This window comes from Macaca nemestrina, chromosome 13 (assembly GCF_043159975.1).
Source record: "Macaca nemestrina isolate mMacNem1 chromosome 13, mMacNem.hap1, whole genome shotgun sequence".
NCBI lineage: Eukaryota > Metazoa > Chordata > Mammalia > Primates > Cercopithecidae > Macaca > Macaca nemestrina.
Genome location: NC_092137.1, coordinates 7,794,317 through 7,808,903, shown reverse-complemented (window position 1 = coordinate 7,808,903; position 14,587 = coordinate 7,794,317). Strand labels below are relative to the sequence as shown.

Sequence of the window (14,587 nt, the reverse complement as noted above, 5' to 3'; positions counted from 1 at the left end):
CTCCTGCCTCAGCCTCCTGAGTAGCTGGGATTACAGGTGCACACCACCATACCTGGTTAATTTTTTGTCTTTTTGGTAGAGACAGGGTTTCACCATTTTGGTAAGGCTGGTCTTGAACTCCTGACTTTGTGATCCACCCACCTCAGCCTCCCAAAATGCTGTGATTACAGGCGTGAGCCGCCGTGCCCGGCCCAGGTGGGGATTTTTATTCCCATTTGACCAGTGAGAAAATCAGGACTCAAAGAGAATAAGTAACTTGAGAGAGAGGGAGATGGGATTTGGGCATGAGTCCCTCTGACCTCAGAGTCTGTACTCTTGTCTTTTATGTTAGGGGAATTTACAGTGTCTGGAAGGATCTAAGCAGCTTTGTTCCTACTGTAGACACCATGTCTCTGCCATTTTTCGTAACCTTGCAGAACTTTTCTTTCTATTTGAGCATGATGGTTTGGATAACGTTGAAAGAACATATTCAGTTCTGTCCGTGTAAAAAGGAAATAGTCAAATGATTTCAGTCAAAACCCAATCAAAGAAAAGAGAGAGAGTGAAAAGAGAAACACAAGTTTAATTCCAGTTTCCATTGTGCATTCCCCATAAGATCCATAAAAACCTCCTCTGCCAACAAAGGCATGGTCCAGTGTCAAAGCTTAATGGGAAAAGTGAGTGCAGGGAGGCCAGGCCTGGGCATGAGAATCACATTTTCCCACTTCCCTCTCCAAGTCCAAGGCAGGAGACTCATTAAAGCCAACAGAACTGGCAGCAAATGACCTCTCATAGCTGAAGATGCATGCTGAAATGTACAGGGAACCACAAAAGAGCTCAGTCCTTTTCCAGGACCCAAATGAAGGTGGCAGGATGGGTTCATTAGATAGATGTGGCCATCTTAGCCTTCAGAAGAGCTGTGTGGAAGTCGATTTATTTCAGGAAGAGACACGCTGCCTGGGCATCTGCAGCAGAGCTGATGTGTGGTTCCCAGGGCCGTGCTGGATGGTCAGCCTGTATTGCTACTGTCACCTATGTGTCTCGGTCACTCTAGAGAAAGTCTGAATTTTTGCTTAAAGAGTCATCTTTTCCAGGAGAATCACCTTAAGAAAACCCTCTTCAGCATCAGAATTTCTTAGGTGTAATGGAAGAAGGAAAAAAGAGAGAAAGAAAGAAGCGAGAGAGGGAGAAGGACTGTGTGTGCCAAGCTACTAAATCCAAGGGTGAAAAATGGGAGAAAAGTTCATGGGGTGAGAATTGGGGTGAAGGGTTGATCAAATTTGGTCAGAGTAATTGCCTTTCTATGTGGAGTTTTAGAATAGAATTCAAGTAGTGTTTAGCCAGTGATGACTATGAGCCAGCCACTTCCACGTACACTGCCTTAATTCCTCTTCCTCAATCCCTGGGTGGTATATAACCTTGGCTCAGGACTGCAAAGGAGACGACAGAGGTTCAGAGACACTTTATAACTCATTCAAGGGCACACTGATGATGGCAAGTATCTGTATCTGAGTCAGGCCTGAAACTTGTTTCTCCCAATTCCAAACCAGTGCATTTCCTATGCCACCTGCTCTCATGATGGGACTCTTAAAAGGAAGAACTCTTCCTTGCTGCAAAGACTCAAGGGCTAGCTCATTTCTCAACCATCTCCTCACATAGTACCTAGGAGAAGTCCTCCAATCCCTTCTCATGGGCGAGAAGACTTCTTTGTGGAAGAATGTAAAGACAGTCCACTCTCTGCTGCAACCGGGAAGCCCTGCCTGAGATCTTTCTTATCTTTGGATGGCCATGAGTTTGTGGGATGGGGAGAGAATGGCAAAAGCTGGGGTGGAAAGATGAGTAGGTGACCTGTGGGGGGACTTGTGTGCCAACGGTGACCCTGTTCATTCATCCATGAGCCACTGAAGAGCTTACAGCAAGAGAGTTACAAATCTTGATTTTTATTTTTTTAAGAAAAGTCATTGTTGGCCATGAGAAGGGTGGACCACAGGTAGGACTGCTGGCATGAGACTTTGTCACAGCAGCTTATGATTGCTTCTTCATCATACTGTCAAGGGATTGAAGCTCCTTCTCCTCTTTAACAAATGTAGGGGTGAGATTCCCAGGGGAGACATTTCCCTGCCATCACCCCTTGATCTGTTTGAAAAACCAGACAGTTTCTAAATCTAGGTGAGCTTAAAAGGAACCACCTGCACACTCTCCGTCTCAAAAAAAAAAAAAAAAAAGAAAGTTCCTCTTATATTCCTCTAGAGTAGAAGCCAGAAACTCTAGTTACTTCATGGAAATGTCTTTCCTTTTGGTTTTCCAGCCTGTTTTGGCTGATGCCCAGCCTTCTGTGTAGGTAAAATAATTTTCTGGAAAGTATCCGAATGATTCAGCACATCCCCTGAGTTTCTAGTCAGGAGTCTGGCCCTGTCCCTGGTGATGGAGCTTCTGTTTGGGATTTTCCCCTTTTACTGGTCGACACCAAGATTTCCCCAATTGACACTTTAAATGCCAGTTCAAATGCTGCCCTCCGATACTTTCTTTTCAGAATCGATTCCAAACAAGTTGCTCTTTAAAGAACAGATGAAGAAGAGCATATTGAGGCAGAAAGGTTAGAACCGAGATGTGGAAGAGGGAAAAGAACAAACACACACACACAACAAAATAAAAAGAGGAAAAAGGGAACTGAAGGAGGCTGAGATCTGACCACCAGCGCAGACCCCAGACTTGCATGGCCGGGCACCCAAGGACACCACGCCTGTAGACTCCAGAGGCAAATCCAAAGTGACTCTCTCCTCAAAGCATTGTGCACCCTGGATTTTCCATTCACAAATGTTAAAATGGCCATTGCATAGCCTGCACCTGGGATTTCAACCTGGAACTTTTCACACCCTCTGTGCATTTCCTCGCGACCCCTCCCATCATCCACGTGATCACTAAGAGCACCATAGTCTGTCAGTTCTGCCAGCTAAACTGCTCTTGAATTCACTTTCATCCAGATGGACTTTTTCAGAAGGCCTCCTCGGCCTGTGCAACCCCAGCCTCCAGCATTGCTCCTTTCTTACCGCAGCGGGAGTGATCTTTCCAGGATGTTTCTCTATATCTGTTAGGTGGCCATTCCTCCCCTGCTTAAAATTCTCCAGCAGGACTTCAGAGTTGCCAGGGTGAAATGCAGAGCCACTGGCTCACCCTTCCTGGTCTGATCCTGTGCATGTCTTCTAAACTTATCTCTGACAGCACGGCCATGTGAAATAGTCATTCCAACATTTCTTTAAACATATCTTTTTAATCTTCTTTTGCCTGCTATTCCTTCTATTTGAAATGTCACCCACATCACTTCCCCATTAATAGCTGCTTTTCTGTCTTGCTAGCTCCTACACATGTGCACATCACCTGGACATTATTGGCTCCTAGAAGCCTCTCCTGGCATTGTTCCTTCCAGAGTGAGGTGCCCCTTTCGGTTCTCCCATAAAACCATGGGTTGCCCGGCCACTGCACTCCAGCCTGGGCGACAGAGCGAGACTCCGTCTCAAAAAATAAAAAAAATAAAAAAAACCATGGGTTGCACTGCATGTAGCTCTCTGGACTCTGATTGTTGATTTACTTTCCTTTCTCCCTTAGTCACCTTTGAATTCCATGTGCTGTCAGCCCATCCCAAACTCATGACACAACTGTTGACACATAGATGGTAGCCAGTGCTTGTCAACTAAAGAAGAGAATGGGAAAGGAAGAAGACAAAATGACCAAAGGAAAAAACGGTAAACTCAGTGCTGATGTTAAAGAATCAAACGATGTTGTGCTACCTTGAGAAGGTTTTTGCACACTTAAACATGGGTCGAATATTAGAATGTCAAAAAAGGAGAGGCACACAATGTTACCAGACCCCTCTCCTCCCTGGGCTGTGTAGGAACAGTGGTAACCTCAGCCTTCACAGAGAGAGAGATCTTCCTGTAATAACCTGCATGTCAGGGCGGTGTGTGCTATCCTACGCACGCCTGGGTGCTGCGTTAGCCTCCTCTGTTTCCTGTCTGCCCACTCACATTTGATTTGACCTCTTTCTCACCGGAAAAGCTATATTGTCTCACAACATATTTTTTTTATTCTACCCATCCTTCTAAGATGCTCGCATCTCTCTTTAACATTTGTCAAAATGGCTTCACCTCATGACTTTATTTTGCAAATTCACTTATTTAGAGACTTGTTAAAACAAAGATCTGCCCTTGCAATTTAGGGATGCAGCCACCAGGTGGCAGGATGGTGCTCAAACTGCAGGGTGCGGGCTATTCCTGAATTCTTCGGGATTCAGCTTTCCAGTCCATATAAGAAGCCCTTCTTCCGTCCATTCAAGATCAGCCTGCTCTCCGCAGGGCGCTTCCAGGGACAAGACCTCATGAGGACAGCCCACTCCATAAACAGGTAAATCTTGGGAGTAGAGACACTCTGGAGCAGGTGAACAGTATTTCCTGTGCAAATGCCAGGGACCCAGCGTTTGATAAGAGCTGCAGATATCAAAGATGCTGAAGAGGTTCTCTTAAGACGAAATCTCTTTTTAAGAGCTCACATCACCGAAAATGTTTTCCTTTAACTCAGGTGGAATACTGCCTTGATAAAGTGCAGCCTGCTTCCCAGCTTGGCAAGCGCACCCTGGGCCCTGACGTCCCCATCCTCCTTTCACGCAGCCTCACACTGACGTGTCATTGCTCCACAGTCCCTCAAGCCCTCAAGCTTCTCCCTGCCCCAAAGAAACCTGACAGAAGAAACTAAACTTAAATAAAGAGGCTTTGGTAGCTCTGTGTCCTAAGATGTTTTGTTCTTTTTCTACCCATAAGGGAATGATTCAAAATGTCCCTCCACCTGGGTCCAACCGGTTTGCCTGAAGTTAATTCACTCACCAGCTGTTAAGGCTGCTTCTGTCCTTGGGTGAAATTTGGCTGGCTCACCCACTCTTCGGAGCTACAACTGGGCCTGGCCTCATTAGAAGCCATGTGGCCTCTGTAGCTGGCACCGTGGCTGTCCCCCGAGTCAGCCTGGATTGCATCAGCTCCTCTGATGGCCAGAAGCAGATTTCACGCTTTTTCCTCTCTCAAATGTGTGCTGTCTTCTTGCTGTGTTCTGATTTAGCTTCCTATCTCCGGGACACATATTTAGCTCCCATCTCATTTGCAGAGGTGCTGTCGTGCTTTTGAACGATGTGGTCTTACTTTTCCAGCAGTTCCATGTCCCCAAACCAACATTCTTTGGGGTTACACTTGTGGGGAATTGTCTTCCAAAGTATTATCTTTCTATTTCGAGTTTTGCCTAAGTACCTCCAGCAGACATTATCAAAGATATAATTTTTGGCAAACTTAGGAGCGTGATCCTGCATACCAGATGCTTAGGAGAGCACTGATAACTCACACAAGATGATTACCATTCCACCGGCTTGACCCTCCTAGGTTGAGAGCACATGGCAGAGGGTTTTTTTGATAGAATTGATGAGACTGAAAAAGATCTGATTTTGGTCTTTCAGTGTCAGTGGATACCACTCAGAATGTGTTGAACTGGGGAGTGAAGCTGGCCTCTACTAAACACATACCACACGTCCAGCACTCTGTAAGGTAGGCTCAGCTATTCTCCAGGTAACCCTGTAAGCATTCTGCTATTGTCCCTTTTTAAAGATGTGAAACTAAAGACCCCAGTCTAAGAAATGTTTAGCCAGTACTATACAGATCATAGGGATTCAAAGCAGGCTGTAATTCAAGGTCTAAGAAATGTTTAGCCAGTGCTACACAGATCATAGAGGCTCAAAGCAGGCTGTAATTCAAGGTCTTTCTGTATTCAAAGCTTGTGCTCCTCAAAAGCAGTGTAATTTCTTTCTAAATTAACTTTGATTTCTTTTTTCTGATTATAAAAGCAAAAGTTGCTAATGTAAAAAAAAAAGGAAAAATACATAAAAATGTAAACAGAGACCTCAAATCACTTTTAATTCATTAACATTTTGTTATTTTTTTTCTTCTGTACCAGTTTTTCTAGATAACTAATTAGACGGATGAGACAGACAGACAGACAGATGGCCCATAGTATCTTTAACCATTTCTCTATTGTGGTTCTAGTTACATATGTCAAACTGACTTCTAGAAATAAATTAGTAGCAATTCATAGCAGTATATGAGTATATCTATTTCATATCAGAAGAGACAATAATGTAGTAACTTCTATGGCCTTGGTTTTTAAGAGAAATTGACATCCTATTACTTTAATTACATTACTAACTAGATTGAACAATTTTCAATTTGGTCATTTTTAGTATTTATTTCCATATTTACTTTTCAATAAAAAGTAAATTTTTTATATTTTCTCTGTTAGAGGTTAGATATTTCTTTTTTCAGAACTACAGACCTCTTTCTCATTTTATGGCAAACAAATCTATATTTGTTTTATATGGATCTATAATTCTTCCTGGTTTTAGAAACGAAAGCTAACTTCTTACTCTGGAAAATAATGCTTAAGTAACTTCATTCAGGGTAGTCTTTGGGCTAATAGGGAATTCCTACAAGTGCCAGTCTGCAAATGAAAATGAATTCTAGCCAAGTTATTATCATTTTGACCTTTAATTACATGTGTCCTTCTTCTCCCTCCTTTGAAGATCAAATTTAAAAAAGCAAAACAAAACAAAACACTTGGTTTTTGTATATCTCCTAAATCTTACAAGCAATTTTTGGTTTCCTCCTAAGTTTCTGTTGCTGTTATTTTCCATGGAATTTTTAAAGATACAGTATATAAGGAAAACAATTTGTGTTTGCTTTTACACACAGTGGTTAATTTTTAAAATTTAGACATTTAAAACTCCTTAAATAACTGATTTTTGAAATTTGTGTCCCTCCAGTTGCTTGGAAGATTAAAACATTCTTTGGAGAAACTGTATATCCTTTTAAAGATAATTAATGATATAAAATTTAATATTTATGGTTACTAGTAATCAATCAATACATATTCTTTGAGTTAATGCCTGAACTATTCTTTTTTTCCCTCTTCATCTACCCAAATCTTAACCACTTTTCGAGGCTCAGGCTAAGCCCCTTGCCCACCCACACTAGGCTATACAGAAAGTCCTCACCCGCCTTAGAAGCCATGTTGTCCTGTTAAATCTCCCTCGGCACAAAGCAAAAATCACTCCAAACATTTTTAAACTTTCCATGCGTTTATATTTTATGTTTTCAACTAGCTTCATTAAGTGTGCATCCATTCAATTCAATTTATTGAACGCTTTATTAAGCTTCACTTAAGTAAGACTTTGTAAAATTATGTAATTTTTACATACTGGTAAACATACCCATATGATATACTTGTTCCAAAAACTGAAGGAAATGGGGAGACTGGGTGCCCAAGTGGTGTGTTGGAGCTGACTTGTACCAGCCTGCAAGAGCCTATGGTCAAATTTTCAGCAATTTTGTAATTTGGTTGTTAAACACAGTCATTATTAAAAATCAAGTGTACTATTATAACTTCTCTGCCCAACTTTGCCTTCAGTGATATCATGTTGATAGCTTGAAATTGGGCATGGTATAAATATTTATAAAACAGAAATTGGCAAACACTATAAAACAAAACTTGATTTAATGCTCTGTTGACTGACTAGACTTAAGAAAGTATTGCAGAAAATGTCAGTAATGTAGGTTAAACCTAATTGTGTGCTGTGCAGGTAGCTACTACATTGTGTATAGCAAAAGATATTGAAGAAATATTCTTCCTGTATTTGAATACCATTATCCGATTAGACAAAAAAAAGTTCCTGACATCATTGAACAAAGAGTGAAATTCTGACATACGTAGTGATGAAGCAGAAACAGGCTTTGATTTACTAAATGTATAATAGTTTGTATGAGAATGAGAACTAGTTTAACGATAGATCACATATTGGACTTAATGATAACAAATTTAGTGAGGAAAGAGTTAGCAGAAAGGGATTCAGTTTCAGTTATCAAATCATAACTGAATCGTAACTATTGGTTGGCTACAGATACTGCAGCTTGGCAAAAATCAATGAAAGCATTCTGTAAGAATTAATTGCTTATGTAAAATTTGCAATAAACATTATTGTGTATTTTATTATTTGTAAAGTGTGTGATATACATCCTTTATATGAATAAAGTTTATAATGACATTATATATATGTATATATAGTCTAACAATTTTTTTTTTGGTGAGCTTGTTGTTAAACATCTACCTGCAAATCACTGTATGTGTTCTTCATTGTAAAATTCAACCATAGTTGATTTTGAACAAGGGAATGTAGAGCTCTGGCTACATTATGGGCATTATCTCCCCACTCTTCCTAGAGATGTATCCTCTCTTAATACCTTATAAAATATATGTTGCTTACCTTTTGTTTTCTGGGGGGTAAGGGCATTCAGAATATCCCCATCTCTGCTCTGCCTGTAAAATACCTACACATGCTTTATCTTTTTGTTAATATCAAAAAGCATACAACTAACATATGCTTCTTAAAAAGACATCAGGACAAAAGACTTAAGCTTCATAACTATCAGTGAGATCCCCAGAATAGCATATTTCAATTTTCCCTGCTGTAGTTCTCTAGCTTAGAAATTCCCATACCTCCAGTGATGACTCTGGTAACTCTCTTCTCCACTAGAAATCCCATCGTGTAGAGCCCCATTCCAAAACCAAAGATACCTAAGGAAGAAAATAAATGTAGATTTTGTAAATAAATAAATCAGGACTCATGAAAGCTACTTCTCAATTTTACATACCCATAAGGTTGCCCATTTTGCCCTCAAAGGATGATGATTATTTTGTCTTCAGGTAGATGATCCTTCTGTCTGAAACTCTTTTGCCTGTGTGTGGTATTTAATGTTGACCCCGCGGTCTCCATCTCTGGGTTAAGTCATGGAGGAAGGAAACCCTGTGTGTGGACAAGATGCCTAGCTCTGGTGACCTTCTCCATCATCACGTGATCTCACCTATAAACACAGCATCCCAAAGAAGATGACCAATTAAAAAAAAAAAAAAAAAAGCTTATCTGAATGACCTTCAATCAAAGGCTTCCTCAAGGTCTCACTTCCTCTTCTCTACTCTCAAAACCTGAGCCCTAATTTTTTCCTCTAAACCTAAAAAGATACCCAGTTTTGATTGCTAAAATGTTTCCCACAGGAAGCAAAATAATTCGACTTAATGGATAGAGGATGGCTACTGAAATTCATTTATCTTGATTTGGTATATTTAAATACCAAGAAAGATCAAGGAATTCATATGAGTTACATATTCACTAATGAGATAATCAGGGTTTAATGAAAACCAACAGTTATTAGCTAATCAGTTCAGCTTGGTGAGTATTGGTCTGTTATGGCAGGACAAGAAAAATTAAGTGACACTTAGAGGTACGAGAAGAACGTTAGTCAGAAATTGATGTGTCTACAGAAGGCTCCAAATGGCCGACGTTTAATGGTCCTCTCTACGTTGCCATGGCAACTCACTTGGTAACTCGTGTATCCTCAGTTTAGGAAAACAAGGGGCAGAGTGTTCTTAGGAAGGTGCCATCCCCTTTAAGCGGATCTATAAGCATCACAGATGAACAGAACTTTAAACATTCCGCCATGAATATTCATGAAGTAAGTTGTTTTTTGTTGCCTGCCTAGTCAGCAGTCACAAAACACATGGTGTGTGTTGGCAGCATCTTGCCTAGGTAGAGGGCTAGGGACTGAGGCAATGGCAGGAACCAGGACCTGTGAGGCTGACTGACATTTCCATCTGTAGCGAAGGCTGGTAATTAACAGGAAGGAGTATGCCTGCAGCATTGCACCATCTGCTAGGGAAACGGCTCAATAAGAAAGGAACTGGATGGAATCTCAGCAGTGGCGCGATCTGGTTCCGACATGAGGCTGGGCATCTGTTAGCTGAGGAGATAGACTATTAGGAAATTCAACTGGGAATGAACAACATGGAAAGAGAGCACTCTGACCTAGCCCATAAAAGCAACTCTTCAGAAATGGTGTCTTTTTATCTTACTTACCCAAGTCTTCTGAAAATGGTTTGCTGAGGGACCATTACAGATCTGTTTGAAATAACACAATGGTTTCAAAAATGCTGTTTTATTCCAACATGAAATTCTTGAAATCAGGATACAGCTGTCATCTTTTGACAATAGAGCTAATTTCAGAGCGAGGATATGAGGTTAAATTCCTTCTTTTGTTGTTTAGATTGGGGAGCAGCGGGGAGAAACAAAAATGATCATTTAAATGCTATGCTGTTCAAAATTGAGAAGGCAAAAAACCCTGGGATGCCCTGATGGAAAGTGAGCAGGTCAGAAATCACCCAAAAATTCTTACAATGTCTTCCTATTCCTGTTTTCCTTTTTCTATCTGACATCTGCTTCACAACGCAAATCTTCCTCACTGTGGAAACCACACTTCCTGGCTTCAGGCATAGCTGTACTTGGCTACTTTCAGGACTGTGGTTTCAGGTACCAGATCTAGAGTAAGTGCATGAAACAGATAGTGTCTGTTACTGTCACTGGCCCTGTTTGAGGGCACGATGAGTAGGGAACACATTTCTGACACTTCCCTTTGGCTTGCACCTGCTCTCGCCCCGTACTCTTAGGAGGTACATAAACCCCTTCTGCAATGGAATGCATCTTTGAGAGGAACCAACACACAGAAAACTTGATTTTTAACATAGCTTATAGTTGATGCCACTTTTAAGAATATAAAGGTGTTATTAATCTTTCAACAATCAGGAAGAAGTTATTGACTCAAACTATCTCAATCAGGTTAGAGGTTCGTGTCTATGAGCACCATTCCATTGACTGAAACTACCGACTCTCACATGAAGTCCAGCAGATGGCAGATGACTCGTGTGTGTGTGCGTGTGTATGTGTGTGTGTGTGTGTGTGACAGTGTTACTAAATCGGAGCCATTGAGTGATATTTACTGAGACCTCATGGTACCATATGGAATTGAAGAATATATAGGCCTTGGAATTTAAATTCCTCTAAGAAAGATGGACACAGGCTTCAGATTTAGAACCTTTTTTTTTCCCCCTCAGTCTCTCTCCTCTTGTGAATGCTGATTGTTTTGCTAATCCAGGGAAATGCTGGTGTCTGAAAGGGCTAGTGTGAAACAAATAGAAAAAAATCTTATCCTTATCAGATACGAGAAAGATTAACTGGAAAAAACAGACATTTTGTCCAGTCTTGTGTTGGTAAAGTTTTAACAGCCTCTCTCAGAGGAGAATAAAGAGGTCCTGATTTGTAGCATTTTCCAAATTTTATGGTGTAAACACTCTCACTGTGGCCAAGGGCAAACTACCCTCATTAGATCACTGAAGGCTGATTTGGGAGTAGATGGATACAGTCAGCTCTCTGGAACTGGTGGGAGCTGACTTTGACACACCTCTGATTTTATTCCTGCATGCTTCATATGTCACAAATTGGTAACACCAGTTTTTGTTATGTTGGTGAAAGTGGTCCTCCTTCCACATATCGAGGGCATAATAGATTTGAATACTGTTTTACTGCCGACAAAATCCATTCATGTGTATTAATTCATTTGATATTCATAGCCCTAATGATAAAGTCAGAAATGGAGGCTCAGTGACATGCCACAGTCCACATCATTTAGCAAGTGGAGGAGATGTGACTATGTTTCTAAGGTAGGTCTTTTCTTATTTAAGAGTTTGCTTCTAGATAGACACCTGTTCATCCCTTGGCATGGAACTGAGCAGCCAACTGGATCAATCCATGCTTTTGTCTCCCTGCCTTTGTATTTCTGTTCTGCGCTGTTACTTAGCTGTATTTTGACCTCAACCTTCACCCTTTACCTCATCTCAGCTGAAGTACTTGAAGTTGTCTTAGAGTATGGATAGCAGTGACATGGCAGCACAGTTTCACTATTTCTCCCGCCAGACTGGAGGGGCTGAGAGTGCAGCCCTCACATCCCCTTCCCTTGTCCAGCCCACAGGGCCTGGGCAGCACTGGGCATCCTCAAATCAGGAGCCTACGTGCCAGGCTGTACTCTAGGGGCTCATTCCATGTTACTTATTGTAGGTTACAACAGTAAAGAATTTAAAAGTCATTAAATAAAGAATTTACAGAGTCATTAAATGAGAAGTGCCACTGCATGTAGGAGGCTGGACAACATCACAGCACTGCAGATTTAAAATGCAAATGTCATGACTGGAACCCTCAATCAGCGATTTAGTTTTTTTTAGCAAACACACCAGTATCATTGAGAAGAATTCTACGTGGCAAGTATTTTGCTGCTTACAGGTGACACAGACATTAACGAAACAGTCTCTGCTCTTAAACATCTCACCTTATATTGTTCTTCCAGGGGAAATAACCCTGACTATAAATTCTGTAAATGCTCTAAGCAGTCATACCACTTAAAGTCACCGGAGTGACTTTATAGCAAACCAATAATACCATATAATACCATTGCATCTTTGGGGAGTCACTTGAGGGTTACTTGTTGCAAAGTGAGTGCCTCAGCTTCAACATAGGGAAGACCCCCATAATCTGGAAGGTTTCCACAATGATAGGATACATTGGTAAGATGGATGGCTTAGGATTGGAGAGAGCTCCATCAACTCCAAGGGTGCTGGAGAGCTGAAACCAATTGTCTTATACGGGCCTGTCTCCCCGTGTGTGAAGATGATAACTCTGATCCAAGAAAAACCATGAATTTAAACGACTTGGTTGTTGTATGGGTGACTTTTCTCTCTCTCTCTCTCTCTCTCTCTCTCTCTCTCTCTCTCTCTCTCTCTCTTATTTTTTTAGACAGCGTTTCATTCTTGTTGCCCAGGCTGGAGTGCAATGGCGCAATCACGACTCACTGTAACCTCTGTCTCCCGGGTTAAAGCGATTCTCCTGCCTCAGCCTCCCGAGTAGCTGGGATTACAGGTATGTGCCACCACACCTTGCTAATTTTGTATTTTTTGTAGAGACGGGGTTTCACCATGTTGGTCAGGCTGGTCTCGAACTCCTGACCTCAGGTGATCTGCCGGCCTCGGCCTCCCAAAGTGCTACTTTTTTTTTTTTTTTTTTTGCCATTCAAACTCTCCCATGTGTTTATATTTACCACTGGACCGAGTGATAAACATCCCCAATGCTGATCTAAGGGATTGGAGGTGCATTCACTTAGATGATGATGGCGATAGTCCCCCCTGGGCTTCCACGCATCGTTTGTAGAGGTTCTGGAGCTGCGGCACCCATCATCGATTGACACCAGCCTTAAGTTGAATGCAACTGTCCCAAATGGGAATTATACTAATGCCACTAGCCCAGGGAACACAGTGCTCCAAACTACCTAGAGAACCACACTGTTTAAAGTAAAAAAAAAAAAAAAAGATGTCATGTTTATTAGGAATAGGTTAGAGTTCTTCATGGTTTTTTTTTTCCTCTCCATACCCCTTCTGAACACTAGAGATATGAACTTAAAACTAATCTTGGTGTTAGAATATGTATTTCACTTTAGCTTAGGAGCAGTGGAATTATTCATTAATTTACCAAAAATTGATGTGAGTGCCTGCCACATTCCGGATGCCTGAGCTAAAGCAATAAACAAAACAGACAAAGCCTTTACACACACACACACACACACACACACTCACACATACATCAGATGATGGGGTGTGGTGTGGCTGGGGTGGGTTGAAGCTATTTTAGAGAGAGGTCAGAGAGGGCCTCTCCGATAATTGATATTTGATCAGAGACCTACGGGAAGACATTGGAGTAAGCTGTGGAATATTTAGAGGAGAAAGGGTAGGCCGGGAAGAAGGACACAGGAATCTTAAGGCTCTGAAATAATTGCCTGGAAGAACCTCAGTTCATTACAGGTAAACTGGGACATCTAATGCTGTCCTGGTCACTATATAGGTGACAGCTGGTGAATCTCTGCCTAGATATATTCTGAAACTTTTTTTTTCTTTTGAGACAGAGTCTCACTATGTCTCTTAGGCTGGAGTGCAGTTGCACAATCTTGGCTCCCTGCAACCTCCACCTCCTGGGTTCAAGTGATTCTTCTGCCTCAGCCTCCCAAGCATCTGGGATTACAGGCACCTGCCACCATGCCCAGTAATTTTTGTATTTTTCATAAAGACAAGGTTTCACCATGTTGGCCAGGCTTTTCTCCAATCTGAAAGTATTAGACATAAGGAAATGGAACACGGGCTCAACGATATCCCCATGATATCGACTTTAAGAAACTGATGCTCTTAGAAAATTTGGTTTCTCATCCTTTGCTTCCTTGTTTTGTTCTAGTTCTCAGAATCATGAGTGCTTGGAGAGCAGAACTGATCAATTCTCCTTTGAACCTTCCACTCTGCCTGCCCATATAGGGCCTGGTAGGTAGTAGCTAACTAGGTTTTCATTATTAAATTACATGTAATTTATGGAGGCCTTTTTTTTTTTTTTTTTTACTATTTTTGTCATTACTTTCTTATTACATGAGTAGTGAGCATTCATTTTAGAATAAGTGCAAAATTTAAATACAAATAAATATTTTAAAAACATCTCTTGCTTTATTCAAAAAACTGATGTTAACATTTAAAAAATATTAATATACTTGCAGAATATTTGTGTATGCTTATGTTTCAATTATCAAAAATATTCTATGCTGAACATGCCATT

The 14,587-nt window shown here is 41.1% G+C and overlaps 2 long non-coding RNA genes across 5 annotated transcripts in view; one reads left to right on the top strand and one right to left on the bottom strand.

Annotated features, from left to right (window-relative positions):
• Window positions 1-1,697: 1,697 nt before the first annotated feature.
• LOC139357763 (uncharacterized) lies at window positions 1,698-9,127 on the bottom strand. Of its 3 annotated transcripts, none has more exons than XR_011611426.1 (5): window positions 8,993-9,127; window positions 8,715-8,866; window positions 8,560-8,637; window positions 3,590-3,670; window positions 1,699-2,534 (listed from the first exon to the last, which is right to left on the bottom strand). It is a non-coding gene; the product is annotated as an uncharacterized lncRNA (long non-coding RNA). The 3 variants fall into 3 exon arrangements; XR_011611427.1 differs by having other exon boundaries at window positions 1,699-2,115; XR_011611425.1 differs by having other exon boundaries at window positions 1,698-3,670.
• The window catches only part of LOC105486538 (uncharacterized), a 41,015-nt gene continuing 30,451 nt past the window's right edge, over window positions 4,024-14,587 (top strand). The window contains exons 1-4 of one of the 2 annotated variants that reach the window (XR_011611429.1): window positions 4,024-4,380; window positions 5,474-5,561; window positions 12,737-12,859; window positions 14,219-14,301. This is a non-coding gene — a long non-coding RNA (uncharacterized lncRNA). The remainder of the gene's footprint in view (window positions 4,381-5,473; window positions 5,562-12,736; window positions 12,860-14,218; window positions 14,302-14,587) is intronic. The other variant, XR_011611428.1, reaches the window with a different exon arrangement.